The sequence below is a fragment of the Schistocerca americana genome, chromosome 5 (assembly GCF_021461395.2).
Source record: "Schistocerca americana isolate TAMUIC-IGC-003095 chromosome 5, iqSchAmer2.1, whole genome shotgun sequence".
Classification (NCBI taxonomy): Eukaryota; Metazoa; Arthropoda; class Insecta; order Orthoptera; family Acrididae; genus Schistocerca; species Schistocerca americana.
Genome location: NC_060123.1, coordinates 294,181,946 through 294,209,598, shown reverse-complemented (window position 1 = coordinate 294,209,598; position 27,653 = coordinate 294,181,946). Strand labels below are relative to the sequence as shown.

At 42.7% G+C, this 27,653-nt stretch overlaps 1 protein-coding gene across 4 annotated transcripts in view; it reads left to right on the top strand.

The window, feature by feature from the left end:
* The window catches only part of LOC124615930 (3-hydroxy-3-methylglutaryl-coenzyme A reductase), a 391,620-nt gene that overhangs the window by 181,843 nt on the left and 182,124 nt on the right, over positions 1-27,653 (top strand). The window contains exon 1 of one of the 4 annotated variants that reach the window (XM_047144115.1): positions 8,709-8,795. The exons of the other annotated variants lie outside the window; for them this stretch is intronic. The gene's annotated coding sequence lies outside the window, so the exon portion shown is untranslated. Of the gene's footprint in view, positions 1-8,708; positions 8,796-27,653 lie in introns of those variants that run through there. 4 annotated transcript variants of the gene reach the window in all.

Below are 27,653 nucleotides of genomic sequence, written 5' to 3'. Positions count from 1 at the left end.
AGGCGGTTTTTGACCTCGGTCCAGGTGGGGTGGCCCCGTGGTCTGAGGCGCCTTGCCACAGTTCGCGCGGCTCCCCCCGTCTGAGGTTCGAGTCCTCCCTCGGGCAGGGGTGTGGTTCTCAGCAGTTTGGTCCCATAGGAAATTTCCAATTTGACCTTGGTGGCGGTGCTCGTACGACAGACATGTGTGCATGCGGCCCGACGGTTTATATGCCGCGCTTTATTCCATTCCTTGGTGCGTACAGTTATTATGTCGTGGAAGCGTGGACGGGAGGAACAAACGTGAGCTCTACCCTGGTAGGGGAACCCTGTCTCCCACAAACTGATAAAATAAAGAATACGCAAATTGAATAGAGTAATATATTATTGTTGACATTGGTTTGAATTCATTCCTGTCCAGCACAGACTGAGCCTCTTCCTGCCAATTTCCAGATCATAGGAAGGAGGAGGAGTGGGGGAGAGGAATGAAGGGCTGGGGGATTTCCCAGAGGGGGAGGGAGTGATTAATTGATCAATCTAATTAATTAATCAATTCATTTAATACCTAAAGTGTGCTCATATCGACGAAGGGGAGGAAGGAGACCTAGGATTTCCCAGATGGGGAGGAGGGGAAGGGGTAGGGGTAGGGGTGAGGGGTTCTCAGAAGTACAGTTTATTCCCAGGGGGTCATAAATCCCCAATGGGTCATAAATCAATTAACAGAACAATACGTTTGCCTCTCAGTATATTCATGTATGCAACCCACATTAAAAAATTGTGCTCATTCTCTATTTGCCCTACTACTCAGATGCTCCTTTAAAAAGGAAAACCCGGAGAATTGCCCCAGTTTAATCTTCATATCATTGAAAAGATGAATGAAATAAGTAGTAGTGTCAGTGGTGTTGTGAAACAGCTGAAATCGTTAAAATTGAACAAAGCTCCTGGGTCCGATGGAATCCGTGTCAGATTCTGTACTGAATTTGCTCCTCAGTTAGCCACTCTTCTAACTATAATCTATCGTAGATACCTCGAAGAAAATAACGGCCCAGTTCTTGGAAAAAAAGCACAGGTCACATCTGTCTGCAAGAAAGGTAGTAGAAATAATCCACAAAACTACTGTCCAGTATCCTTGACATTGATTTGTTGTAGAATCTAAGAATATATTCTGAGCTCAAACACAATGTGGTATCTTGAATAGAACGATCTCCTCAGAGCCAGCCGGTATGGGTTCTGAAAACATCGATCATGTTAAACCCATCTCGCGCTTTTCTCACATGATATACTGAGAGCTTTGGATCAAAGCAGGCAGGTAGATGCAGCATTTAATGATTTCCGAAAAGCATTTGGCTCAGAGCCGCACTTACTCTTATTGTCAAGTGAAATCTGCGACTGGATTGAGGACTTTTTATAGGGAGGACGCATCATGTTATCTTGGATGGAAAGTCTTCGTCACATGTGTGCCCCAGGGAAGTGTGTTGGGACCCTTGCTGTTCATGTTGTACATTAATGACCTTGCAGAAAATATTAATAGCAAAATCAGACTTTTTATTGATGCAGTTATCTACAATGAAGTACTGTCTGAAAGAAGCTGTATAAATATTCAGCCAGATCTTGACAAGATTTCAAAGTAGTGCAGAGATTGGCAACTTGCTTTAAATGTTCAGAAATGTAAAATTTTGCACTTCACAAAACGAAAAAAACGTAGTAACCCATGACTGTAATATCAAGGAGTCAGAGCTGCAATTGGCCAACTCATTCAAATACCTGGGTGTAACACTTTGTAGGGATGTGAAATGGAATGATCGCATAGGTTCAGTCGTGGGTAAAGGAAGTGGTAGACTTAAGTTTATTGGTAGAATACTGGGGAAGTGCAATCAGTCTACAAAGGAGATTGCATACAAATCACTCGTGCGACCGATTCTTGAATATTGTTCAAGTGTGTGGGATCCGTACCGAATCGGACTAACAGGGGATATTGAAATTATACAGAGAAGGGTAGCACAAATGGTCTCAGATTTGTTTGATCCATGGGAGAGTGTCACAGAGATACGGAAGGAACTGAACTGGAAGACTATTGAAGGTAGACGCAAACTGTCCCGAGAAAGTCTATAGATCTATTAACGTAGTTTCAAGAACCGGCTTTAAATTATTACTCTAGGAATATACTACAACCCCCTACGTATCGGGGTTGTGAGGATAAGATTAGAATAATTACTTCATGCACAGAGGCATTCAAACAATCTTTCTTCCCGCGCTCCATACGTGAATGGAACGGCAAGAAACCCTTATAACTGGTACAGTGGGACGTATGCTTTGTCATGCACCTTACGGTGGTTTGAAGAGTATATGTGTAGATCCAGATTCTAGCAGATATAATTGATACAGCAAGACTCTCTTTCGCTGTTAGAGGGAAATATTGCGTCCTGATTGAATAAAAAAAGATGAAGTGTGGGTCTCTCAACCCGTGAACGGCCTTGTAACGTAGCAGGAAGTGGAGTGCAGCCTTGCGTTCGCAGCGTAACTAGGAAGGGGACAGTGGCGGGCGCATGTTTCTGTCGTACTGGGCTAGGTAGTACAAAGTTTGTGATATAACTCGCACTGGAGGTGAGGCAGAGAACGGGAACTAAAAGCGGTTCCTGTGGTCGATGACAGCCCTGGTCACGAAGTGAATGGATAGCCAGAAGCGAAGTGTAGAACGTTGTCATAAGCGTGCGTAAACAGTCCAAGCAGCAGCCCGAATCAAAAAAACGTTAAGCATAGGCAAGTTCAATCACTTTATTAGCAATTGAGCTTATCGAAGACCTTAGATAACAGCGAGAACTGCCGGTTAAGTGGTGGGGTCAGTGGACGGGTCCACGTAATGTGTCCGTTACGGTCCCCGTTGTATGAAGCCCGAGTACCTTGACCTTACCTCCATGTCTGCACTCTAACAGGACACGGAATCCGAATCAGTGTCGGATACTAAATCAATCGGCGTGACATCCTTTTATACCTGGAAAGATCCCCAGTACTCTGATAGTGGACTGGGGTCCGTCTTGGAGGGACTGGAACGAGGAAAAATCCTCGCTCCTACCTGGGGCTGAACCCGGGACCTCCAGGGCGGGAGCCTAGCCCTCTATCCGCAAGACCGCCGCCGTCACATCGAATCAATAGTTACGCAAATGGTAGAACATCGCTCCTCAGTTTTTACATAACTTGACAGCTGCTCAACAGCAGTTCCTGAGAGCTTATCTGTATTCAGAGTACCTCGCCTTCCGAGACGTCAGGGTTTTGTAATTGTCTTCCCAGTGAGACAAACGTTTACTGTTTCTCGCTTCGACTGTAATGTTCGACTGGCTTGGGAGAAGTTTATGGAACATAAAAATTCTGTTGTGTTCCACTACGTAACTAAGCAGTCAAAATACTGTTACGTGACCAAAAGCAAAATTCGTACAGACTGGTTCGCATGTTTTCATCAGTGTGTGACTACAAAGTTGACTCTCTCTCTCTCTCTCTCTCTCTCTCTCTCTCTCTCTCTCTCTCACACACACACACACACACACACACACACACACACACACATTCTCTCTGTGTTTCGTTTGTTACGTACTTCTTGCAGTTATTACTATGGCATAGACTGCCTCCTCGCTTATCTCCACCAAGGGAGGTGACCCACTGGGTCCTTTGTTAAGGAAGAACTGGGTTCGAATCTCCGTTCGGGAATTGAGATTTTTGTTTCCTCCAAATTGTACCAAACGTTTACCAAGATAGTTACTTCAAAAGTCTGTAATCGATCATTATCGGACAGAGCTTATACCCGGTCGATTCTGAAATGGGCAGGTTACTTTTTCTCTCTTCCGTAACGTCATTTGGTCTACGGTCTGAGACATTTGATACATATGTTTTCAAAGGGAGAAGTACAACAGAAAGTATGCCTCCGGAGAAAGGTGGTGATTTTCTTTCATTTTGTTGAAATGTTACTCAATGCTCAGATGGTAATGGCCATAGAACTCTAGAAAATGGAAATCTTAACGTGTGCGCATTGCATTTTACCTGAAATTTGTACACTGAAATCCTAACTTCAGAATCGAAACTATAAACAGACAAGTATTGGATGATAGGTTTCTTACAATATCCGGTTTTCGGTTTTTTAATACAAAATCACGGGTTAGTTGTGTTATTACTTTTTTAGTATGCGTTTTCGCTATTGCTGAAAGCGAGGCATACAAAGAAGGTGACATGACTTCGCCATATTATTGGAAAGCAATTTTAAGAGTCATTTACATGGACATCTATACTCTGCAAGTCACTTCACGGTGTGCGGCGGAGTGTACGTGTGGAACCACTTCTATTTTCTACTGCGCCACCCTTTAGATACCACTGGGGAACGTCAGCTTTGTACTGCGTTCCTTTAGACACCAATAACTCGTAGGAGATGTACTGTGTGAACAGGCTCTAAGAGCCCTGCAGTACTAAGGTGAAAATCAACGTCGGTCAGTGTAACTCATTCTTGTAATGCTAAAGTAAGTTGTCCTGAGAAGACCTTGTCTACACTCAACGACTTAATCTGTGTGACTAAGGTAATCGTCTGTACTAGCGAGCTATAGCTCGCTACGACATCACTATGTGCGAAAGGGTGGACACAATAACACATTTCGTGGTATAATGGGGTCAGTGGTAGTTATTTGGATAGTAATTACAACAGTGCATCTGACTACGTTCGAGAGATAAACTACCTCCAGAAAAATACTAGACGCGAGAGTCTACGGGGTGTAGGAACGATGTATTTACTTCACCAATAACAGCAACCTACAGTGAAGCTTTCTCTGTGTACTCTGACAACACAACTAACCTTTCTCAACAACGTAGGTACCAGAAACGATAGCTTTCGTTTATAACTGACGAAAATGTTGTATAGATACGTTGCCTTGTGTAGTTGCCCATCTTTTGAAGCCTCAATAAATAATCGTATATACATTCAATCAGTGTGAACGTTATAAATTTTTACGTAAATCGGAGAATATGTTCACAAGGCAAAGATACAATTTTATGCTGTTTATGTCTCGTTGTCAATCAACGATAAACACTATAAGTAGCGCGTTGCTACAATAGTACCCTAGACCCTATTGAAATTTTATCATAATAAACTTTTCCGTTTATCTCAACCTTTAAGAATTAAGTGGAATAACTTTTCATTTATAATTAATCACTTTTCCATAACCGTAAAACTTGCCTTGCCTGTCTAAAGATCTTTCTTTACAATACAACTCGTTCACTGAAAAATATAATTCCTTCTCCTTAATTTCTTCGAACTTTGCTTTTATCAATATTCCAGTCTTTTACTTTATTGACCTTTGGATTTACTTTATCCCGAAAAGTTATATTCAAGATATTAGTCGGCTTTCAAATAAGCCTTTGATTATTTTTTCTTGTAATACGAGCTTCGGGATAAAGGACAAGTCGAGTACTGATCAAAACTGTTTTCTTTATTTCCTTCAATTAAATCATGTACAGGTACAAGTCAGCGTTTTATATTCCGAGTGCTGGTTCCGTATTCAAAACCCCAATAAGCGGAACTGTAATTAAAAAGAATAAAACAAAAAACCCGAGTGTCACCGCCACTTTTAAATGAACTTCAAATAATCAAGCAAACCCAACCACTTCAGTCGTTGACTTCCGCGACCCACCAATATTTAAAACTCAAAACACAGCACTCGATCATCTCTTTCAGAAAGAATTAGCGTGTTCTCTTTTAAATGGTTCTTCATTTGTCGTTTATGGAAAAGGGGAAAAGCCAGCAAATTCTCAATAAACTTCCAACTGTTTCTCAATAAATAATCCCCTAATGCGGGCTTTAATCCTCGACTACAAAATAACTAAACGACTTCGCGTGAACGCGCCTCTTAACATCCACCATCCAACGGAAAATCTCACAAAAATATTGAAACACGGTCCGCCTACCATAGTGTTGCTGTTAAGCAGCACAACGCTCAATTAATCACAACTAGGAAAAACTAATCTCACACTTCAATAAGTCGAAGCCTTTCCTATACCTGGCGAGTCTACACTCTACCAGAATCGGAGAAATAATCATTTTCTACACCGGCCGATTATTTTTCCAAAATATCTTTCTAAACGACGTAGAACTGCTTTGAACACACTTGAGTTCTATCCCCATAGCAGACTAATTCACGTATCGTACGTGTGCGCCCATCTCATCACACTCTTGAGATAATCTCTCTCGAGGCTCACTAGTCGAACAATACTCGGATGCTACTCCTGAAATTCCAAAAGGACAAGCCGAGAACCATTCTCTGCGAACAAACATGTCACGCTAATTCTCTCTTTGACAATAAGCGTTCATTCTCTGCTGTCGCCGGCAAACGTTCGTAGTGACCAGGTGCTTCGTAAACGGTATCTTTGCCCCACGCCGCGATTCAACAATCGGCTGGGCGTTGCGAGCTCGCTGACTCGACAGAATACAGCTTTTCTCGACCTCAGGTGTCACATGTCTATAACATTTTAACACAAAATATAAGAAAAGTACACAAATAACTCAACAAACTCTTCATTCTCCTAGCACATAAAAACGATAATAAGTTGAGACGATACAAACAAGTGAAGCACCTTTTTTCGGGCTGAAGACCGTTTGGCGCGTTACAATTTCCTACCTTTCATGTTCCATTCGCGAGTGGTACGTGGGAAAGATGGAGTTCTATTTTCTTGCAATGATCATTTCGCAACACGTTTGAGGCAGGAAGTAATATGTTGCCCGACCCTTCTTGGAGCGTAGGCTCTCGAAAGTTCAGAAATAAACCCGCCCATGATACACAACGCCACTTGTAGCTTTTGCCATTGGAGTTTGTTCACCATCTCAGGAACGCTTTATAATTTTAAATCGGATGGATTATTTTTTGTTATTGTTGTTTTTAGTTCGAATACTGGTTTGATACAGCTGTAAATGCCACTCTATCTTGTGCAAGTCCCTTCATTTCTGAATTACTACCGTAACTTACATCCTTTTAAATCTACTTACTGTATTCATCTCTTGGTCTCCCTCTACGATTTTTACTCCCCACACTTCCCTCCAGTATTAAATTGATGATGTGTCCTGTCAACCTATCCCTTCTCGTAGTCGGGATCTGCCACAAATTTCTTATCTCTAAAGTTCTCTTTAGTCCTTCATTATTAATTACGTGATCTAACCATGCGATTTTCAGCATTCGTCTGTACTATCACATTCAAAATCTCCATTCTCTTCTTGTCTAAACTGTTTATTGCACATGTTTCACTTCCATACATGGCTACTCTCCAGATAAAAACCTTCAGAAAAGACTTCCTACCACTTGAATCTATATTCGACGTTAAAAAACATCTACACAACAGAAACGCTTTTCTTGCCATCTTCATTCTGCATTTTATATCCTCTACTTCGGCCATCATTAGTTATTTTATTGCCCAAATAGCAGAACTTATCTACTACCTTAAATGTCTCGTTTCCTAACCTAATTCCCTCAGCATCATCTGATTTAATTCGACTACATTCTGTTAACCTTGTTTTGCTTCTGTTGATGATCATCTTATATCCTCCTTTAAAGACACTGTCCATTCCGTTCAATTGATCTTCCAAGTCCTTTGCTTTCTGTGACACAATTACAATGTCGTTGGCAAACTTTAAAGTTTTTCTTTCTTCTCCCTGCTCTTTAATTTCTATTCCAATTTTTTTCATTTGTTTCCTTTACTGCTTGCTCAGTATACAGATTGATAACCTTGGCGATAGGCTACAGCCCTGTCTCACTCCCTTCTCAACCACTACTTCCCTTCGTGCCCCTCGACTCTTATAAATACCGTCTGGTTTCTGTACAAATGGTAAATAGCCTTTCGCTCCCTGTATTTAACCCCTGATACCTTCAAACTTTCAAAGAGAGAATTCTGTTCAACATAGTCAAAAGCTTTCTCAAAATCTACAAATTCTATAAACGTACGTTTGCTTTTCGTTAACGTATCTTCTACGGTACGTCGTAGGGTCAGTATTGCCTCGCGTGTTCCTACAGTTCTCCTGAACCCAAACTGATCTTCCCCGAGGTGCGCTTTTACCAGTTTTTCCATTCGACTGTAAAGAACAGACTATCTACATACGTGAAACGCTATTCTGCAGTCTTACGAATTGTTATCCTGCTTTTAACGAAACTTTTTGGGGCTGTTTTTTCTGCGAAAACACAAAATGTTATCTGAAAAGCATGAGCAACAATTTTAATTTTTTAAAAGTTTTCTAAAAATGTGCATTTTCAGCTGTAGGAATTTGTATTTTCCTTGGAGACCATACGGGCACATTTCACTGCCATTCTTCTGTTTTGAATGCTATGTTCTCCTGTGTTTTTCATTGTAGTTACGTGAGCACTCTGTGGAGTTAAAAAAAAACATTAACTTTGTGCCTAGAAACAAAGTGGTATAATGAAGCTTACGTTTTGGTTCATACAGGTATTTTTCTAAGTTAGTTTTCATTGTTACTGGTCGTAATTGACACGTGTTCCTTGGATAGCGTTCGAGGAATATGTAGTATTGAATGAAATTAACGCGACGCGAGAAATATCGTGCTGAACGTGCGAGATAAAGCTGAGCAGATTGGCACGTGGTGTCTGCGCCTCGCGGCGGGGGGAACAGGCGGGCGTGCACGACTCGAGCCGAAGATGCCCGAGCACAGTGTGGTCAGGATAGTAAGGCGTGCCGGCTGGCGCGTGGCGTCAGTCTGTCAAGGGACGCGTGTGTGAACGCAGCTAGCGGCTCGGCCCCTTGGCGTCAGAAGCCACAAGCCACGTTCTGTCGGATCGTTGCCAGGTAGGCGAACGGCTGCAGCTCCCGTCTGGCGCGTGTCGGCGGGCTTCTCTAATTTTAGTGTTGTCTTACATAATTTCTATTGCATGCTCTGTGCTTTTGTCGAACGACTATAGGATTTAGCGTATTGTCCATAATATCAAGCCATATCGATGCCTTCTGTATAAACATTAACAAACTGACGAGCTAAATTTTAATTTTATTGACGACCCACTGCTCCACACAGTGTTCATTTATTAGTTCCCTTTGTCTTGATGTGGAACAATACCTAGGTTTGTGTACCGTTAATCCCATAAACATAACCTCGATCGAAAGAAGTTCCTTCTCGCACATATAAAAAATTTTGTATAACTCTGCTCTGCATATTATGTTCATGCCACAAATACGAACAATAGAAGAAAATGCAAAATAGACCTGCTTTAACTTAAGATGAAGATATTAATCCATCGGCGAGACAGAATGCTTCTGGCTGTTAAGAAAGAGATACCGACAACAAATCTTATGTCTATATTTCGAAATATTCGGTTTTCTCTTTAAACGCACTTCCCTTTATGTATACTCAGTTGATGTGGGGCTTAATAAGTGTTCGTTAATAGTATTAGCAAAAGTTACGACGTGCTCATCGTCCGGCGTCCACCTGTTGCTTGTTTCCATAGAAAGGCTTTGCCTGCTACTATCATACAACTCTGCTCCAGTATAAAGCTTTTGGATGTTGGAGAGGGGCGAAACAGAGGTCTTTGTTTATTTTTTTACGTACCCTCCTGTGTCTTTTCTTCTACATAGGTCAGATATCCTGTCCTCTCGACGAAGAGGTTTGTTATATTGAGGAGTACGAGCTCGAATTGGACGAGGGTGGGGAAGCAGAGTGGCCTGTCTTATTTCAAAATAACCCTCAAAGTATTTACCCCCAAAGGATTTAGGAGAAACACGAAAAACATGAATCCAGATGACTGGACGGGTATTTGAAACTTGTTGCTCCAAAATGCGATACACTTTGGAGAACAAGTTAACCACAGAAAGCATTCAAATCGCGATCTGCCTTCTAGGTGCAGGTATATCTTCATACTTACTCAGGAGAGAGAGATGGAGTTCATTACCTATTGGACTGTGATTTGGATTTATATGAAACGAAAAGAGTGCATAAATTACTCAATAATGTATTTCCCTCTCTCTCATTGCTGGAATAATTTTTCGACCCCAGGTCTGCTGAGAGAAACTGGTTTGGATTGAAAGAAATAATTCTAGTTTGATTTGAGAGTCATCTCCATCCCCTAGGGGGTACCCTCGCAGATTGTAAGATGGAGAGTAGTAGAGTTGGGAGTCTGCAGGTGCAACGTTATTGTGTGAGTTCCTACAATTGATCTCCTAGCGAGTTGCTGTAGTTGTCTTGTCAACGAACTGTCTGCATTACCATGGTGTTGTGTCACTTGATGTAATCTTCTATTTTTTTTTTATTTTTTTGTGCTTAAGGTGCCAGATTAATTGCCAATATTTGCCAGCTGTTATGGCCAAATTCCCGGGAAGTAATTCGTATTATGCGAGATATTCTTTATCCCAGTGTACTCGTACGTTATCTACTGTTCGCGTAGAGATGCCAAAAGCAGTCTTCAATAGGAGCGATACGCATGAATTTAAAATGCCAAGCACTCAGATGTAGACGAATTGTTATCCACAGATTTCTTCTGAATAATGCTGTTCCCATTCATTATATGTTTTGATCTTGCCCATTTGTAATAATTGAGTTCATCATATCTGCTGATTCCCGGATTGGCTGGAATACTCATCACGAGAATATTTTACTGCAATCCGATGATCGTGGCAAATCGTTTTCATCAAAGTGACCCTCTTTGAACCATAGCAAGCAAATACTTGGCATTTTTTTCGTAGTTTTCGTAACGCAGTAAACGATACAAATGTTTCGTATCATCCGTGTGGCCATTGTTTCTGATAAGTCCAAAAACAAGAATGTGTACGAAATTTTATGTCGTTCCACTTTCCTTAGTGCGCAGGTATCAACGGCTTGGCTTAAATATGGATAACTCACAGCGTAGTTACAAGTATAACGCTAGAAACCGTGGATGGTATTTCAGAAGCCGTCAACAATGCTGTGCAACATATTCTTGTGCGGAATAAAAACGGCTTCGAATTTTTCCAACAGATTGTGGCCCGATTCGCGAACAATGACAGTTCGCGCCTGTCGCGACACTGATGTGGTTGTATTGTTGCGGGTTCCCAGCGACAAATACGGTACGCACATATACATGCTTTCCGCTGAAGAGAGCATGTATCCTGCAAATTATGTATCTCCTCGCAAGTTTATGTAGGATTTATCACTTACCACGATCATAGCGATCACTGCTCGCATGAAATGGGATAAAAATTCAGTGAAGGACTAGCTACACTCGCGTTTAATGCTCGCATTGGCTGTGCCCTCCACAGAAGAGCGCTCAGAACACAACCGAAGTCTCACTGGCTGTCGGAGAATGACGTAGGTGCGCATAAAAGCCTAAACTCGACCGTCGTCGTTCGTGACTGCAACTATAGTCCTAGCGGCACCGTTTCTTCATGGACACGTATTGTTCTCATCACATAAAGCGAGGTCTCACGCTGATTTGGAGATTGGGATAATATAGAAAGGAATGCTGATTTTGGCATTACAATACGGTAGCGAAGCGAGAATGTTGATGGAAGTGAATGTCTAGCATTAAACTGTAATTTGGATAAATAAAGAAAGACGACTCATTGGAAAAATATTAGGCGCAGAAAAAACTATAGAAAGCATGGAAATTAGGTATAATGATGAAATTTATCGAAACATAGAAACATATCAGAAGTAATAAGAAGTAAAAGACTGATAGTTTTTGGACATTTGTATCGAATGCAAGGCAGTGGGTTAACCGAAGAGATCTTCAAGTATTCGTAGGAAAAGAAGTTAACAAGGTGGATCAATGAAACAAAAAAGTATTTAAAAGAATATATACCAGGGTGTGCTGAAAAGCAAAGACCCTTAAATTTTTCAAATAAAACAATCGTTACTAACATTATAAGTCTTTCCTCTTCGTGTCGACAAGCTTGCAGCCCTCTGCAATTGGAGGGCTCCGAATTGTAGCGTGTAACATGGCGGTGTAGTGTAACTATATCGGTGCTTGAGAAACAGCGCGCTGCAATCGAGTTTCGGATTCAAAGACAGTCCGCACATCGTACTCCCTCTCCTTCAGCATGACAGTACCAGACCACTCACCAGCACTGCGGCATCTTCAACAACACGACGCCTTGAGTTCACTGTCATCGGTCATCCTCTAAACGGTCCTGATTTCGCCTCATCCGATATCCATCGGCTTTCAGACCTTAAAGAACACGTTCGGGGAGTTCGCTTTGATGGTGATGACGCGGTTCAAACAGGGGTGAGGTTCACGCTTCCTCAACACAGACATTCAACAGTGACGGTATTGGGAGAATGTGTTCGCCGCCAAGATGACCATGATGAGAAATAAATACGTGAACAATACAGATGCAGAATGTTAATAACATTTTTTTGATTTAAAAAGCTCTAAGAGTTTTCACATAAAATATTGAGAGGCATTATTGTTCAGCACGCCGTCTTAAAATCTGAAGAAACAACCGACAGAAGTGTTTAGGGGGGGATATTGCATATGCACGTATTTCAAGGTAGAAGAGTGAAAAAAAACTGGTATGATGTGATCGGAAGATAGAAAAGAATAGGTAACAAACGGAAGGGTACTGGAAGAAAAGAACAGCATATAAGGAACTGAAACTGACACACGGTCATTAGTTGACCTATCCAAGAAGGAAATAATATTAATAATAATAATTATTATTATTATTATTATAAAGAGCGTACACCTCTCTCGACATCGTACTTACCCGGTAATTCTGTATCTTGTCCACAGGACTGCTTGCAAAATCTATACATGTCAAAAAAAAGATGCAGTTTTTCCATAGGCACTTGTAGACATAGGCGTCGACAGTTGAAGTGCGTCACAGTTGACATCAGCGTAACAAGCAAATGACATGTGAATTGAATAGCCCAGACAAGCCTGACAGCGTGGGAAACAGCCCAGCGCGCCTGAACTTTCTTTTTACACGAATCTGTTGCGTACTTTCCCTGATTTATTTATCCAGCAAAATTTTGTATTTAAGTTATGTTTATGCAAGAGGTTCGAAACGTTTAGAAAAGGAACATGACTGTTTTTTTCTCTCCTCTCCGGTGACGAGATGTAAGGAGCTTAATGTTTGTTGGGAGTCTGAATCGGTTCAAAAGCAGGATGTGCGAAAGAGCGAATTAAGGCTCGTAGAACTTTTGCTTACCAAAAGTGAGAGGAGCTCTTGTGTCGTATTAGGAAAATATTCCACTCATTCCGACTTTAGTTAAACTGAGTTGGTTGGAACGCAAAAGTGGGTACTTGGTTCTGTTTCTGTAAAATTATTGTTCGTGCAAATCAAATTTCAGTTCATGAGTGTTACATGTCTCCATTATAATTGTATTTTTACATGTTTTTTCTCTTCTCAAACGGACAGGTTGAACGCTTGCTTTCCAACCATACCACAGAAGCCTTGGAGTGGGGAATATTTAAGAGAATCTTGCTAGACCAACATTTACATGATTATCAAAGGACACGGCAGTACCCTAATATAGGATCCAGGCCCACGATTTTAAATGCCCTTTTCGCGAAAGTGGCAGACTTGCAGAATGGTAAATATTTCTGTACAATATCCCGTCGTCACAGTCTTGAAAGATTACGGATGCTAGTTTACACCAAGTCCACGTATATTACGGCTCTCAAAGGGGAAGATGTGTCGGATTTGATGTAACAACACGAGAGCAGTAGAAAACCGTACTTGAGCCATGAGGCTTTGTGTAATTACGTCTGTTAGATAGCTGAAAAAGTCACTCAGCGTTCATCGCTAGACTCTGTTGATTAACGTACGGCTCTGTTGATTCAGCATTCCGAGTTTTCTTTTCTCAATTGAAAGTTCGACAGAAATCAAGATGAGGAGAGGCGAAGCAACCAGTCATGAAGTGCTGAATAAAATATACCAACATTCGCTTCAAGTGAAGTGATTTAGTGGTACTGCGTAAATCCATAACACGTCTCTTCTGAAGGGTGTTTAACACACCGGCGTTAAATACCGCTATCGATTCATGTTTCGTGCCACATTCGGCTGACTGTCCTGTTCTTTGGCTGGTACGGACAATGAGGTTTCGTCTGTTTTGCTGGAAGAACAGAGAACGAGTCTCCGATTCGGAAATCAATGACAACAACATCTGTTTGTTGCTTTCTGCACTGGATTTAATTAAAAAACCAATTTCGTGGTTAGTCATTTTTTTTACTGCTCTTCCCGAGCATGTTCTCAATTAGTATTTCTGTGTGTAAAACGCACACGCGCTCCCGCACAATCTCTCTCACACACACACACACACACACACACACACACATTGTACCTATTGTGAATATGAGTATACGTATATACCCTATTGCGAATGTGGATGGCAGGCAGTAATCGCGAGACTACAAGTCCAAGGTCTTGGATTGGGACCGAGCAAAGTCACTCTATGAGAGATGAGTATGAATGTAAGGGTACTTTCCACACTTTGATGATAGATCGTAATGTAAATGCTGACTGAGAGTACCTTATTCTTTAGACTGTACCGCATTCGAGGGAATTGGGGTCCAGATACCCGTTTGCACATCCAGATTTAGGCATTCCGTGGTTTACATTGCTCGATTAATATTAATGTAGTTCGTTTATAAAGGACATGGTTGAAGTCCTCCTTCATTCTTGCCCAAGTTGAGCTTGTAACCTGTCCCTGATGACGTAGTCGTTGACGAAACGATGAACTTTAATCTTCCATTTTTTAGTTAGAGATTCCACAGCTGCACGTTGTTTTTATTGTATTTGTTTATCTTTCCTTCTTGGCTACTTGTTTCGGGGTCGCAGCCCCATTCTCAAGCAATCGCTCCTGTCATCAGGCATGCTGTCCGGCTGCGATCCGCCATTGCCACTCTTATCCCGCCATAGAAATGGGATTATCGCGATTTTTTGTTAGCAATTGCGATTCTTTCTTTTCTCAGTGCTTTGTGTATATGAAAAGAAACCGGTGTGCGTCTCGATTCGAACTCCATGTGAAACTGTAGGTCCCTCACGACTGGATAAGTAAGATTGTTCAGTAGTTGGAGGAAAGAAAAAGGTATGCCACTTTATCAGGACTACGTCACTAGTAAAGCTCTGCAGTGCTCAGACCTATCTTCAGGTAGAAGACTACTTGATTTTTGCGGGCATATCAACATCAACAAAAGCAAAACGAGAATAATGGAATGTAGTCGAATTAAGTCAGGTGATGCTGAGGGAATTAGATTAGGAAATGAGACACTTAAAGTAGTAAAGGAGTTTTGCTATTTGGGGAGCAAAATAACTGATGATGGTCGAAGTAGAGAGGATATAAAATGTAGACTGGCAATGGCAAGGAAAGCTTTTCTGAAGAAGAGAAATTTGTTAACATCGAGTATAGATTTAAGTGTTAGGAAATCGTTTCTGAAAGTATTTGTATGGAGCGTAGCCATGTATGGAAGTGAAACATGGACGATAACTTCGGACAAGAAGAGAATAGAAGCTTTCGAAATGTGGTGCTACAGAAGAATGCTGAAGATTAGATGGGTAGATCACATAACTAATGAGGAGGTATTGAATAGAATTGGGGAGAAGAGGAGTTTGTGGCACAACTTGACTAGAAGAAGGGATTGGTTGCTAGGACATGTTCTGAGGCTTCAAGGGATCACCAATTTAGTATTGGAGGGCAGCGTGGAGGGTAAAAATCGTAGAGGGAGACCAAGAGATGAATACACTAAACAGATTCGGAAGGATGTAAGTTGCAGTAGGTACTGGGAGATGAAGAAGCTTGCACAGGATAGAGTAGCATGGAGAGCTGCATCAAACTAGTCTCAGGACTGAAGACCACAACAACAACATGATGTACAAGTGTGACGACCAATTGTTGTTACTCATTGGACGTCTCAGATGCATGTTTGCATAGAGGAAGCTGCTGTGCCGTAGCCTTTCCTTTCAAGATAGGCGACTTGGACGGGACCGAGTTTTCAAGACGCCAGAATTCGGAGAAAGGCAAGGGGACGCGCCGGCAGTACCTTGCGTCACCGTGCGCACGTGACCAGACGGCGTTCCCGGCCACAAGGTGTGCCAGAGCCAGGTGCGAGATGGATGCGCTGCTGCGGGAACTTTTCCGGATGATCATCTCTGCCTTCCCTGTTTCTGTGTGCTCCGGTTTGAGGCGCAAGTACAACAGGGCGGTTAACCATTGGTGTATCCATTCTAGGGTAACTGGACAGACTTAAACTTTGCGCCCCAATCCCATTGCCTTTTAGTTTTGTTTGGTTTTGTTTAATCTTTATCTTTGCTTAACCCTATTATTCCTTATCGAAATGAACACGAGTTTACAGTGACATAAGAGATACGCCTTTCGACATTGTTGTTGTGGTCTTCAGTATGTAGACTGGTTCGATTGAGCTCTCCACGGTAGTCTGTGTTGCAAACTACGTCCATGTGAAACTACTTACAGTATTCGTGCCTTGGTCTCGCGCTACAGTTCTTGCCTCCTTACAGTTTTCGCCAGTACCAAGTTGACGATTTCTCGATGTCTCAGGGTGTGTCGTATCTACCGGTCCATTCTTTTGGTCAAGTTGTGTCATAAGTTTCTTTTCTCCTCAGTTAGATTCAGCACCTCCTCCCTAGTTTCCCGGTCTGATCGTCTAATATTCAGCATTCTCCTACAAGACCACATTGAAAAGCTATTCTTTTGTTGTCTGAACTGGTTATGGCCCACATTTCAGTTCCGTGCGCCGGCCTGGGTTGCCGAGCGTTTCTATGCGCTACAGTCTGGAATCGCGCGACCGCTACGGTCGCAGGTTCGAATACTGCCACGGCATGGATGTGTGTGATGTCCTTAGGTTAGTTAGGTTTAAGTAGTTCTAAGTTCTAGGGGACTGATGACCTCAGAAGTTAAGTCCCATAGTGCTCAGAGCTATTTGAACCATTCACTTCAAGAGAAATACCTTCAGAAAGGGCTTTCCAACATTTCAATTTATATTCAGAGTTAACAAATTGCTCTTTTTCAGAAACGAGTTTCTTTCTGAAATGTACTTATGTGAGTGGTGTATGTTCTGTCGGACATGTGTGGAAAAAAAAAAGAGGGGAATGGGTCCTCGACGTTTGTTTCAGTGCGAATGCACAAATATCGTCTGAACTGCTACGGCAATTAGAATATGCGAGTAGTGAGTTTAATGGACTAGGGACGATGCACTTCAGCGTGCGAGTAGTTGGAAATATGAGTCGGTCAGCGATCGTGTCGGGATGGCCGAAATAGTTAAGGCAACTGCTCATGAGAAGCTGTAAAGCCGGGCTCGACATAAATTTTCAACTTTCGCGATTGCATTATCACAATGCCCTTGCGCTAGCCGTCACAATCTGCCACACATCCTCTCCCTTTCCTTCCATTCCCTTCCCTTCATACATTGAATGTTTACACGTATCCTGTTGTTGCCACTCTGCCTTTTATAACCTCTGTTCTTCGGCCATCATGAGCTGTTTTGCTGTCCACATAACCAGTCTTCTAAGATCAGACCTAATTTCAGTATTTAATTTTTTTGTGTATGGAACAATACATGGAAAACCACAAACCCCAGGATCGCATTGCTTGCAGTAACGGCGCGGTTCCTTTTTCATTGCTTTGTTGGCGGTCAGTGCAAAACCCTGATAAAACAACAAACGCAAAATATACCTCTTACGCTTTTCTTTCGTTTGCTCACTTGGGATAGCGGCCGAAAACAAGAGCCGGTCGTTTTGGCCGAGCAGTTCTAGGCGCTTCAGCCGTGAACCGCGCTACTGCTACAGTCGCAGGTTCGAATCGGGCATGGATGTGTGTGATGTCCTTAGGTTGGTTAGGTTTAAGTAATTCTAAGTCTAGGGGACTGATGACCTCAGATGTTAAGTCCCATAGTGCTTAGAGCCAATTGAACCGAAAACAAGAAACAAGGGAATGGACAGTCGCGCAGCTCCTACCGGTCGATTACTGTCGCTATATACAGACGCCGCATTGGAATCGCACATTTACCTAGGTGCTCAATAAGCTCCTGTGGCCAACGATACGGGATAGACGTTGTACATCACAGAGGGATGTGCTGCTGAAATCTTGGTAACGAATGTTCCAAGACGAATCAGGCTACGTATTACATCCTCCCAGATGCACCTCATGAAAAAGTGACGTCGAGATAAAATCTCAAAAATTAAAGCTCATACGAAGTTCTACCCACAGTTACTCTTCCCACACACCATACGTGAATGGAACAGAGAAGGGAGAAAAGCATAGCGTCACCAGAAGCACCCACTTCCACACACCATAAGGAGGCTTGCGGAGTATAGACGTAGACGAAGAAGGCAATGACGATATCAGATAAAAGTTGAAAATCCACCTGCGTCACCTCGCTCCATATTAATCTTAGAGCTCAATAATCCGTCGGTATGGGTGTCATTGCAGTTATAGCATTTACTGGGACTGAGCAAACGGAGGAGACATTCTTGATGTAATCATCAAGCCATTGGCCTGAAGCGAGTGCTGGAAAACACAGCCTAAATGTTGGTTGGAATTGTGTACGTGAAAATGGCAGTTACCGTCTCAGAAGGTTTAGAGACAGTAATCAAATGGTTCAAATGGCTCTGAGCACTATGGGACTTAACTTCTGAGGTCATCAGTCCCCTAGACTTAAAAGTACTTAAACCTAACTAACCTAAGGACATCACACACATCCATGCCCGAGGCTGGATTCGAACCTGCGACCGTAGCGGTCGCGTGGTTCCAGACTGTAGCGCTTAGAACTGCTCGGCCACTCCGGCCGGCAGACAGTAATCACGATACTATATTTTCTCTCATTGTGCTCCCATATGCAAACACAGTATGAAAAGGTCTCCATATTTAAACAGATTCCCATCCGACTCACTATTGGACTATGGATTCAGTGATTCTTGGCGTAAGCAAATTTGTGCCGGACATTGGCAGCCTATTCATTTCTTGATGGGCGATTCTCGTTGCTGAATCTCGAGCCTTATAAAAAAGCATTCTGCTGCAAAAGAGTCGTTCAGAGCTTTACCATTTCTATCATTCGAATGCAGCTCTGATGCTTCTTCAGGTACTGTCACATACAGAACGTAGATATGTCTGTAGGTATTAAGCTCTGCGACATCGTTTACTTTGCCAGATCACGAACTCCAACCATATTGAAGCAGTTCTCCCTGTGGCTGATGACACGGTATGGAGACAGCATACTGGACGGCTACCTGCTTGTGGTTGGGCTTGACCCCGACTTTCCGGGAAAGCGCCATTGTTCCCCACGTAGCGGCTTGGGTGTTTGCCCCATGAGCATTCCCTAATAAGGAACGCTGACGAAAACAGGACCCTCCGGGCTACTTTCCTTTTTATTCCAAAGAGACTGCAACGGGCCACTGCAGTCTCTAGTTTCGAAGTTCGTTCTGATGCCAAAAACCACATGTAAACATTTTTGGAAAAGTCTGTGGCATAGAAAGAGAGCTTTGATTAGACGCTAGAGGAAAGGCAGAGTCCATAAACAAATGAGACATACATGAGGAGGTAAGAGGAACTGAAGAAGGAAGCTCAGACTCTGAATAAAACACTTGTATACTGCGTTTCTGCTTTTGCATTTCTCCGAAGAGGGGAGGAAGATGTGACCTTAGGACTAACAAACAAAGCAGAGTCCTGCAGAGCCGTAATAAAGCCTCTGTTTCCCACCCAACGCGCGGGGCAATCTGCCATAGATTCTAAATCCACTTTCATACTCCGTAAACCATTGTACCTCTGTACTAGAGCATGGTGGAGAATCCTCGGCAATGCTATTAGTTTTCTTTCTTGTTCCATTGACGTATGTGCGAAATGAAAATGTGCCTCTTCGGACTCGCAGTCTGTCGTAACTCACCAAGATTGTGCGTTCTTAGTTTAATATCAGGCTTGAAACATCTTCGAGCCACTTTGAACTGCAGCGAGATAAAGTCCTCGATCCTGTCTCGTAACAAGGGACTGGGGTCAAGTGCCTGAAATAGTGAGACTCCTCGGGCGGGAATTGGTAATTAGAGCAGCGTTTGATAATACGATGAATTTTAATTGACTTTCACCATTGAAATGCTTGCAAACGTACGAAAATTCCAAGTGACATCGTAATCTGAAGGAGCCGGATGCTAGGACCAGAGTAAGCAAAAGTGTATATCCTCTGGCACAAGCATACGTAGTAGAGAGCTGTATTCTAACGAACATGGTGGTTAATGATTTCTCTACTTGAATTCGTTGTGTGTATGGAGTACTTCAGAATGCCTCAGTGATTCAGAGAGTAAAATAACAAATTATTCAATGACAAGAAATCCCAGGGGTTTCTCTGTATTTACCTGGAGGACCGCAGCAGTAGTACGTAAGACATACAGAGTTACAGTTATTGAACTGTAAATTAGTTACCGACTACGGCTTGCACACAGTTGATTCAACATGTAAACGTCAGTACAGATATTCGGATTTCAGTTATGATATATTCGATATCCCTGCCATCATTGGCGATGATGTGACGCATACGAATAGACAAATTCTGCATGGCCCGCTGAATTGTCGGAACATCGATGCTATTGATTACATCCTGAATGGCTGTTCCCAGCTCAGCAATGGTTTTGGGGTTATTGCTGTACGCCTTGTCTTTAATATAGCCCCACAAAAATAAATCGCATGTGTTCAGATCCGGAGGATATGGGGGCCAATAGAGTCCCATACCAGTGACATCTGTGTGCCCCAGAGCCAGAATACGGTCCCCAAAGCGCTCCTCCAGGGCATCAAACGCTCTCCTGCTTCGATGGGGTCGAGCTCCGTCTTGCATGAACCACATCTTGTCGAAATCGGGGTCGCTTTCGATAATGCGGATGAAATCATCTTGCAAAACCTGCACGTACCATTCGGTAGTCAGCGTGCCATCAAGGAATATCGCATCGGTTATTCCGTGACTGGACATTGCGCACCACGCAGTCGCCTTTGAGGATGAAGCGACTTCTCCATCGCCAAGTGCAGATTCTCAGTCCCCCAAATGCGCCAATTTTGCTTAGTGATGAAGCCATCCAAATGAAAGTGGGCTTCGCCGCTAAACCAAACCATGCAGAGCATCATGCGCCGCGGCCAAATCGTGCAGTTTTGAACGTCCTCACGCAAACTGTTCAGAACTTGTGACTATTTTATTTCATGTAGTTCAATAATTGCCGCCCTGTATGTAAGGTATGAGATGCGTTAGACTCTCGAAAACTGTGCTGTAAATATGGTCAAATGAATAAGAGCATCGTCTTATGCGCTGTTTTCGTTTAAGCTCAGTGACATAAGTCAGTAATCAAAATTTTGTGATGTACAGAGCTGGTATTGGGTCACGAAAAAAGAACTAAATTTGTTGTGTATAGTTCGATAACAGTTGGTCGGATATATGCGATGAGAAAAGACGTACACCATAGACAACGTAGTGTGCCGTGTGGAAGATGTGACTCGGAACGGTCGGCGCACTCCTCTTAGCGATGTTTGTAACAAACTTGTCACTTCCATGAGAGTTGTAGACTCCGTCTCTCATGAGCGACTTGATTACCGGTAAACCTTTTCAAGCTGGATTCCGAAGCAATTTGCGGTGTGTCATTAAACCTCTGGATACAGACGATATGACCCAGACTGTTGCCAAAAGGCGCCTTTTAGCCATACCGTTCCACCAAAACACATTCAGGCACGGTATTTTTGTCGTGCTTCGGGTGAGAGGTAGTTTAACCATATGTCCAGCAGCACCGTCCTAGCACGCAGAGGTTCCTTTCCCTTCGCTGTGTTGCGAAAACGCTGTGTTGGGTGGTAGCCGAATTACAACTGACAGGGTATTCGACACGTCAAGATTTGTCTCCTTGGGCGTATAAGTAAGTCTCTTCTATATGACACTGCCTTCGTGCACAATGTTCGGACAAGGAGGATGCCTTTAATAATAAGTATCGGCGTTTATTACAATGTACCAGTTAGACCGTGGCACTGTGACATAATGATTGTTCTTGACACTTGTTACTTTGCTTTTTATATTATGCTCCTCGTGAGTGGCATCATAAACTGAGATCCCTTCGCGCACTGTGTACGAGCATTCTGGCGTTCTGGATAGTAATTCACAATCAGACGGATACACAACTTAGCGAGCAGCGGAAGGCAAGGCAGATATAAGAAATAGCTGTTGGTAGTGCGACGCGATTTCTGTCAACTACTCCCCTCCTTTCAGCAGTACAGAAGCCGTTCATAACGTTAGTGTGCTCATGTGTGTGTGACATTTGGCAACAAATTCTGTTAATTGTGAATCACAGCATACTGACTTTCGGAAGGAGTTCCAAGGGCAACTGTTACCCCCAGGTATATTTCCCAGATATATTTGGCCGCTCTGTATCAACCTACACACTAAGGAAATCCAAGTCAGCTTTCAACACACACACACATTTTATCGGATGGTCGTTTTGAAGAAGATAAAATTGTATGATTATGTTACTATAGCCACACAATTAATTTCTATATCTTACTTTCTTTTCTAGAGTTTACTTCAGGTGGGTTTAAAAAGATATGTACACATTTACGGAACGTTAACTGTGTAATTACTGTAAACTTATCATCCAATAGATTAAAGAGAGTTGTTAACAATGTCTTAGCGACAGTCTTTAGAATGAATTTCTTAAAAATATAGGTGCAAGCGCAATACTCATAGTGAACTGATGTGAAAGTTCGTGGAATGACCATTAAAGACTTTTTTTTTCTTTAAGGAAGGCGAGAATTGTTTCTGACCAAATTCTTTTCATTAATTTGGATCATATTTCAGAATTTTGATTCTCGAAGGTGCGCAACCCATATATGCACTAACAAGGTGAAAACAGATCAGGTGAAAGCATATTTCATGTTCCTTTTAGGTTGACACAACCTCAAGCTGAGGTATGTGAGTAGTAACGAACACGAGTAGAGTACCAACGAACACACTTTACAGTTATTAATGCAAAGGAACGAAAAATCATGGAGGAACATATACACATGAAACAAGCAAAGACAGTCGTGTATAGCATACCATTACATATGGTAATGCCTATGACGCATGTGCTGATGGTAATAGCGTAACTTCTTAACAGAGAACTTTGCACCAGTTTCAAAGAGCTAAATAGAATATCTCTGCTGACCATTCACATATTACAGGGTCCCCCAAAAAGGCCTCCCGTATTTCTAAAGGTAGTTAAAAACAAACAAAGAAAGATCCAGAGAAAATACTTTGTATTTGTGAATGACAAATTCACTGATGAGCCAGAACATTATGACCACCTGCTTAATAGCTTGTTTGTCCGTCTTTGGAACTGAGTACATCACTGATTTTGCGTATCAAGGATCGGATAGTTTGTTGGTAGGTTGTGGCATTAGGTGTCTACGCACAAGTCATGTAATTCGCGTAAATAACGGGTAGTTGATCGGCGTACGCGGTGATGGCGTTCGATAGCGACCCAGATGGGTTCCATAGGATTTACAACAGGCGAATTTGGTCGCCGAGACATCAACGTGAGTTCACTATAATGCTTCCCATCAAAGCGCAGGAGAATGTCTCACTTAGCATGATACTGCTCCCAACTGCTGCGTCCGTTTTGAGACGCCGTTCACCTCGATGATGGCGTTTGTGGAGACGACCATCTACCTAGTGTAGAAAAATGTGATTCACCCGAAGAGCCGACACATTTCCATTGTTCGATGGTCAAATCCCGATGGTCCCGTGCCCACTGCAATCATAATTTGTCGATGCCTTTGGGTCAACATGTGAAAACGTAGATGTGGTCTGCAGCAGAGCTCCATATTGAACAGTGAACGGCCTGCTCCGAAACACTTGTGCGTGCACCAGCATTGTGCTCTTTCGTCCGAGATGCCACAGATCACCACATATCCTACTTTACAGAGCAGACAAGACTCCGAACCCCACATTCTGTGAAGAGTCGTGGACGCCCAACCATTTAGCGCCTAGTGTCCATCTACTTCTTTCCGTATATGCTCACGACAGTATCACGTTAACATTCGACCAGCTTCTCTGCGAAATAACAATCTGCCCTATGTCAGAGTCTCTTATCTCAATGGATTTCCTCCACTGTTGCCACAACGACGAAGCCCTTCGCGGAAGTTGTCGCCTCCTTAAGTGCTTGCATGGTTGTGGGGCAATGCTTGTACACTTGAGCGTTTAAGTGTCCCCACAAGGTGAAAAATCGAGTGAACTTGGGGACCGGGCGATTTCTCACCGCGAAGAAAGGCGTCCGGGAAACAACTCTCTTAAAATTTCTAGAGAAAGCCGAGAAGTGTAAACTGTGGCTACGTCTTGTTGGAACCAGACTTCTCCCTCTTCATGGTCCCCAACAAACTGGCTTAACTTCGGTCGGAGATTCTATCATGTGGCAGTGGCTGTTTGAATTATCCATTACCGTTACGCCATCGTCTTGCAAAAAATACAGACTCCACACACTAAAATCAGCAACAGCGCACCAGACTGTCACACGATGGCTGTGAAGTGTTCGTTGGTGAAATTTCTAAGGGTTTTATACTGCCAAGTAGCGGAACTGCAGTTTATTTTTAGTCTCTGAGAAGTGAAAGCAGGTATCATTAGAAAAAATTAAAACATAGCCTGGGAGGGATGTTCTGAAGAATTTTCTGACACACAGCCGTGTGAGTTTCAAAAGTTGTCTCACTTAATTCTTGTGTAACCATAATTTTGTATGGGTGCATGTGAAGATTAAGTGCTGAACGCTCTCGAGATTGCTGGACGGACGCATCACACGCGCCACATTTCCCGCGTTGTTAGTCCGAGGTTGGCCAGTATATTTTCTTTTCAGTGCACAACCTGGTGCTCCAAAGTTTGATACACAAACACGAACATTTTTTTCTATCACTAACGAAATCATGTCGGCCAACTTCTGACCGGATGCGAAATGCTCATTGAGTAATAATCACGGAACCACCATTACGAATATATTCCTCCACAACAAACACCAGATACTTACCTAGCCAAGCCATTGCGCCTGGTGAAAACGGCATGTACGCTACTATCGATCGATACCCCTCCACGTTAGTATCCTCCCCACAGCTCCTCAGTCGACCTCTCCAAATACGGGAGGCCTTTTTGCCGGTCCCTGTGCTTTAGAATTAGTGAAAGTTACAGAAGTCTGAATCCGATGAACAGGATGGATATTCCAAGCTTCGTGACATCAAACACTAAGTTTTTCTGTTGTCAGATCATCTCTGTCCGCAGGTGCAGTTACCTAACAGTAGGTTGTGTTTATCTATTGCAAATTTTTTTTCGTGTAGTGTCTTCAAAAGCTTGAATTCTATTAATTGGGCGCATAAATTCAATTGAATTCTTTTTAAAGTCATCTATATTCTGCCGAGAAATAATTTTTCCTTATGCAGCTTGCAACATCCATGTCGCACAAAACTTTCTCACATTTAATTCTTCTCGTACAATATACCACGCTCTTGCCCCCTATGTTACTATGGCGCCGATCGTCCAAAACTTTTTGTTCATTTACCCGATGATCTCTCCATTTTTTCAGTTGTAGTTGTTGTCTTGGGTCGTCCTCGACATGGATCTCCACAGATGTTGTCCGTCTATCCATTTGATGCAGCAGACTTTTATTTATTTATAGGCAAGCCACAATTATAAAAAAGCATATCAACTTCGAAGCTGGCTGTCGTCATTGCCTAACGTGTTCAGCATAACAAGAACAAACTTTCATTAACATCAATCCCCCCATGTGTCAACTGAAAGTCTTTCGCCTTGCTGTGCTCTCTTCTTACATTTCAAAAGCAAATAAAACTTGACGCATTTTGATATCGCCCAATACTCTTACGCCGTTACGATCTACCGAAAGTAACATCGAGCTCTTCTGAAACAGCGCGGTGGCCGTGAAGTAATAATTCGTTTTCCGTTAAGGCGCCGAAACACCAGGTACGCCACGGAGGATGTAGAAAGCGCATCCTTGTTCGCGCTCGGCGATTTGGCGCTTGGAACAGCCGTCTAAGCATCCAGCAAATGTGCCTTAGTTAACAGCTCTGACTTGCGTCACTCACATCAGTAACTGTAACTATTGCAACACTGATAAGTGGCAGTCTCGTGGGTTGATACCATCTGCAATTTACGGGCGCGATTCGTAGCAGCATCATAGCGTTGCGATGCATACGTGTCTTCAACTTTTTATCCAAAAAAAGTCTTGTAGGCCTAAACGCAACATGTCTGTAGGAGTAATATTTGTGTCGGACTATCTAACGAAACTCTAAACGTAATCTGCACCTGTTCTTTTTGACGCATTCGTGAATACTGTAAAACACTGTACTACCGGTACCACTTCAGTCTTGTACGAAATTATAATAGACGTCTGCATGTTTCCCAAAACACCTGCTTACAAATGTTGCTCTTATGAATAAGTTAACCTTACTTTTTCAGATGATCAGATACATCGTCGTAAAGAAAGGATGTTTTATAGCCAATACCTTAGTTATTTCGTGGCGTACTTGGCAAAATCGCAGAGCCTGCATTTCCTCTCGCGTGTTATTACTTTTTTTTTTTTTTTCCTTTCCAACCTGTTGAAAGTCCAAAGTCGTTACGTTGTGCGATGTACAGTCAACTCTGTGTTACAGATGGTACAGTTAGATTTCTGCATACGGGACATTAAACTGTTAGAGTGATTGGTAGGTGAGGAAGGCTTCCTTGGTAAAGACCGCTCATGTAGTGACCAACCAAAATTTGTGCCAGATCGGGACCAGGCTCCGTATTTCTTTTCTCGAGCAGTCGCTTCAACCATTTGGCTATCTGAGCACGTCGGTAGGTCGAACACAAAATTTGTCGCTAGCATTTCTTCTTATTACTTGGTAACAAGAATACGTTGTCTTCTGTGCCGTAGCTGGACCACCAGAGGAACAGACGTAATGGAGTATAGTTAATACAAGGTGACTCAAACGAATGGGCAACGCTGCGAGGTTGAAGGAGCCGAATGCCATATAGAATGCTGCTCGCATTGTCTTGCCGTTAAGTAAAAGTAAACAGGGAGCAATGAGACGGTGGGCAGTGTGCTTTTGCGGTAAAAGTCTATTACGAGAATGGAAGTGTGGAGGCTGCGCGTCGAGAATTTCGCCGTCATTTCAACATCGGACGACATGGTCTTGTTCACTGAGCGCATGCAATCAACGGGTTCTTCATTGATGAAGCAATCAGCAGGGAGACCTCGAACCGCTCGTACGGGAGATAATATCGAGGCTGCGCGCGAACTGCTTTCGTAAGAAGCCCACAGCAATTCTATTCGACGTTAGTAGGGTCTCTACAGTTGCATTGTCGAGTGTTCAACGAATACTGAAAGTGGATTTAAAGTTTCATTCGTACACGCTGCAGATCGTTCATCAACTTCAATGTAGCACTCAGTTAATGCGTAATCAATATGCTTAACGCATGTTAGCGAAAGTGCACGACCAAGACAGTTTCGTTAACAATCTGTGGATGTCAGACGAAGCTAACTTCCACCACAGTGACTTTGTCAGTAGACAGAATTTTTGCTACTGGTTCCTGCAAAATCCACGTCAGTTACATGAGCGTCCATTGTACAGCAGGAAGGTTACTGTATAGAGTGCCATGTCATTGAGTAGCGTTGTAGGCCCCTACTGTTTAAAGATGATGATGGGTGCGCAATCATAGTAACATCTGTTCTGTATGTTGCCATGAAGGAAAGCTA